The sequence below is a fragment of the Plasmodium gallinaceum genome (assembly GCF_900005855.1).
Source record: "Plasmodium gallinaceum strain 8A genome assembly, contig: PGAL8A_v1_99, whole genome shotgun sequence".
In the NCBI taxonomy this organism is placed as follows: domain Eukaryota; phylum Apicomplexa; class Aconoidasida; order Haemosporida; family Plasmodiidae; genus Plasmodium; species Plasmodium gallinaceum.
Genome location: NW_021628266.1, coordinates 13,176 through 17,796, shown reverse-complemented (window position 1 = coordinate 17,796; position 4,621 = coordinate 13,176). Strand labels below are relative to the sequence as shown.

The 4,621-nt window shown below is 20.5% G+C and overlaps 3 annotated features.

Annotated features, from left to right (window-relative positions):
- The first annotated feature begins 918 nt into the window (after window positions 1–918).
- Window positions 919–1,330: a repeat region.
- A 31-nt stretch (window positions 1,331–1,361) lies between these two features.
- Window positions 1,362–2,429: a repeat region.
- Window positions 2,419–3,128: a repeat region.
- Window positions 3,129–4,621: the final 1,493 nt, after the last annotated feature.

Genomic DNA, 4,621 nt, shown 5'->3' with positions numbered 1-4,621 from the left:
TGTTTATTAAAAAGGCAAAAATTCTTACAAGAAAAGTGTGAAATTAACAATGAGGAAATTACATTTTCTATTTCATATATTTATTTGAATCTACATATATAACTTTTTATTATAATAATTAAATTATAAAAGATAAAAAAAATTTCATAAATGTATTTAAACTAAGTATATATTAAATATATACGATTTGAAATTGAAATTTTTTTTTTTTTATATTTATATTTCCCAAATGTTATATACTTTTTTTGAATAATGAGTTTACATTATTTTTGATTATATAAATATATAAATTAAATATTCAAATATTTTGTTAGAGCAATGAGTGAATAAATTAGTAAAAAATAATTAAACTGACTCCTCCTGTTTTTGTTTACTAAGAAAAATATTGCATTATAAATAATTGAGCATTTGATTTATTAGTTGGCTTTTCAGTTATCTTGCTAATATTGAACAAATTAATGAAGGGAGAACATGTATATAAAACTCCACTTATTTTATTTTTATCAAATTAAAATATTAATCAAATTGTTATTATTTAATTAGATGATGTAAAATATTAATTGTACCATTTACTTTTGTTGTTGACTTGTCAATTGGTTAATAAAAGTCTTATTTAACATTTTTGGTAATAAAAGGGATTAGCTATATGAATAATACATAGTTACTTGTGCACACGCGAAAAAAAAAAAAAAAAAAAATTATTGAATTTTTTTTTGATACTTTTCTTTTAATAAAGAGAGATACGTAAAAAAAAAATATATTTATTTTTTTTAAATGATTTAATTGGAGAGAGAAAGTTGGTAAAATAAAAAAATCGAGAGTAAGATTTAGTACCAATAAAAATAAAATCTTAAACAGATAATAATGTTTACATAAAAGAGTTTAATTTGCATAATATTTATATTTTTTATTTTTTATTTTTTTGAGAGAAAATTTTATACATATGACAATAAAATTTTCACGTAATTAAAATTCATATAATTAATTTGCATTTTTACTAATTGTTTATGTTTGTTAATTCAACAGTAATATATATTAATTGCTGAATTTAATTCATAACAAATAAACTAGTAATTTACAATTAATTAATAATTAATGTTCAATAAGAATTTAAATTTTTAATAAAAATAAGGATTTTTATTAACGTAAATAAATGCCTATTGAAATCAATGAATGCTGAACGAAATATATTACGTAATTAAGAATCACTCATTCAAAGAATATAAAAGTATATATAAATACATCAAAATCGTAGAGAAAACTCAACATACTCTTTATTAATTTGTTTGTTCAGTACTCTAGCAAAGTAATCGAATATCCAGTTAATAAAGGTAGAGAATATTAATAATTAACATTTTAAAATTTGGGTTGTAAACAAACCCTACACAATTTCAAAGAATAATGGAAAGTATTTTCATGAAATTAATTCAAGGGAATTTTCTAGTTGTGTATATTTTGAAACCATCATTCTTATGAAATCATCATTTGAATATATGAAAATGCTAAAAAAAGAATTCAAACTACTTATCAATTATAAAAGTAAGAGTAGACATGAAAAAGTGTGAAATCCGTAGGATATCTATAGCTTATTTTGAAGAAGAGATATATTAAGAAAACATATGATTTTCATTAAATAAGTTGAATATAATCAGTGAATTAAAGTGTTCTAATTCTAAAAAGGAAGATCATTCATGAAAGTTGTTAAATATTAGAGAAATTATATCAATAATTTTTCAGAATCTACTTGTAAAATAGCTTCATTATTAACTAAAAACAAAAATTCGAATGAAATGAAGTATATTCAAAAGCAGTTGAACAAATATAAGATTAATTAAATAATTTATCATCCATTTCCAGAATTAGGAAAATCATATACCATAAATGTTAATGCATCAAACTATGCCATAGGAAGTGTATTGACTCAAGTAGACAATAGTACAAGTCATACTAAATTTATTCACTATACACTTAAGAAATTAAATGAAGTACAGTGGAAATGGAGTACAGTTGAAAAAGAATTATTTGCAGAAGTAATAACTTGTGAAACATTCAATTATATATCAAAAGAACTAAAACATTGATTAAAACTCATTATAAGGGTATTACATGAACGGATTCAATTAATGCAGAAAAATTATATAGATATAAATTGAGATTATCAGAATTTAATCTAGAACATGAATATATTGAAGGAGTTGAAAACTTCTTAGATGATTGGGTAACTAGATAAATCGAAGATGAAACTGATATTTCTAATTATATTACACTATATTTTAATAAACTTCAAGGAAAATACGAAGATTTATATATTATACCCCTTATGAAGAAATTGCAAAGGCAACATAAGAAGATAAGACTAACATACCAAGATGCGTAATATGGAAAGATAATTTCTCAATTCACTATAGAATAGGAAGATTATATATATCTATCTGGTTTATTAACTGGGTGTTAGGTAACTTTGCTAGAGTATTGAACAAACAAATTAATAAAGAGCATGTAAAGTTGCCTCTACGGTTTTGATGTATTTATATATATTTTTAAATACTTTGAACGAGTGATCCTCAATTATGTAATATACTTCATTCAGCATTCTTTAATTTCAATAGGCATTTATTTACTTTAATAAAAATCCTTAATTTTATTAAAAATTTAAATCCTTATTGAACATTAATTATTAAATAATTGTAAATTACTAGTTTATTTATTATGAGTTACATTCAGCAATTAATATATATTGCTGTTGAATTAACAAACATAAACAATTATTGACAATTCAAAAAAAATATATAAATATTAATTACATGAAAATTTTATTGTTATATGTATAAAATTTTCATTTACAAGATTTATCCCAAATATATTTTATTCCCAAAAAAAAAAACTTTTTTTTTTTTTTTTATTATTTATTGGTAATAAATCTTTTTCCACTTGATTTTTTTTTTTTATTAATTTCTTTTCCTGACCGTCTTTGCATTTTTTTTTTATCAATTTTTTTAAAAAAAGTACAAGCAAAAAAAAATTCATCTTCATTTTTTTTTTTTTTGTGTGTGCATGACCAACTACGTATTCTTCATTTACCTAGTCCTTTTATTTTCCAAAAAGGTTAATAAAGCTTTTTATTAACCTCAAACATAAGTAATTAATGAAATACAAATTAAATTATATAATCATTACAAATCTGAAAATTTTATTATAAAGTAAATAAAATATTCTCTTAAAAAAAAAAACGCAAAATAAAAATCCACTACTAGAAACTCTCTCGTCAATAAAATACTTCTCATCCTTTTCGAGCATTATTTTTCCTACCATTAAATCTTTTTGTAAAAAAAAGAAATATATTTTTTTACGTATTTAATTTATAAAAAGAAAACAAAAAAATAATAAAATAACTTTTTTTTTTTTATATAACATTTGCATGGTTGTGTATTCTCCATACATATATTTATGTTTATTCGCAGAAAGGTTAATAACCCCTTCTATTAACCAATATGATTAAAAAATTCAAAAATGGAATTATAAAATCCATATATATATATATATATTATTGTGATAAAGAAATACATATTCTATTAACGAAAATCAAAATGTTAAGCAATAATACTAAGCAGATATATGAAAGGAAATTGGAGAATTTAATATAAATTACTAATAAGAATAAGAGAAAACTAAATTCTCTGCATGTATTAGTGGTTTATTAACTTCTTGTTTAATGACTTTTGTAGCATTGTAAAAACAAATTAATAAAGAATGTATAAAGAAAACTCTGCTTAATTTAATCCTAATTAAATTTTTATGTTTTTAAATCTTTTAACTTAAAATAAAATATATTTTCTATTATAATTTACACATATACTATATTCCCCCCCAAAAAAAAAAGATACTTGATATATCTTTTTTTTTTTAAATTGTAGATACATAAATAAAAAAAAAATAAAAATTATGCTTTATTAAGATTCTTTTTTTAGTGTATTTACTTTCAGTGCAAGTGTTTATATATATTTTAATGTATATATTTTTGAGTATCAATTTTGGAGTACGTGTTAATGGTTGTACATATCCCTACGATTTAGTATGTACAAAGTAAAGTGTTTTTAAGCTATTTATTCATTTAAATATTATAAAAAAGAAGTCTATAATATAATTTATAGATCAATTAGAATGTACATATTATTTTGAAATTTATAGAAGAAATAGTATAACATCTTATAAAATTAGTAATGTTGAGAAAGAAAAATTGACGAAGAGGTACAAAAATAACCTTAATAAAACAATCTAAAGAAAGTAAACTTTAAATAATAACTATTATTTTTCCATGGATAGCAGAGTATGGTTAACAAAAGGTATCACTAACCTTTCCAATAATAAAAATTAATAGCTGTATGGAAAATAAATAACCATGCACGCTCTTGATATAAAGAAAAAAAATTACTTGTTAATTTTTTTTGTTTTCTTTTTGTGAAATAAAATACATAAGAAAATATATTTATTTTCATTAAAAAAAAAAACGATTTAAAAGTGAGGAAAAATAGAAGATATAAATATTGACAAAAAAAGTTTTTCGTAATATATTTTGTTTAAACCTATGTAAGAAAATTTTATATTAACTACAACAACATTT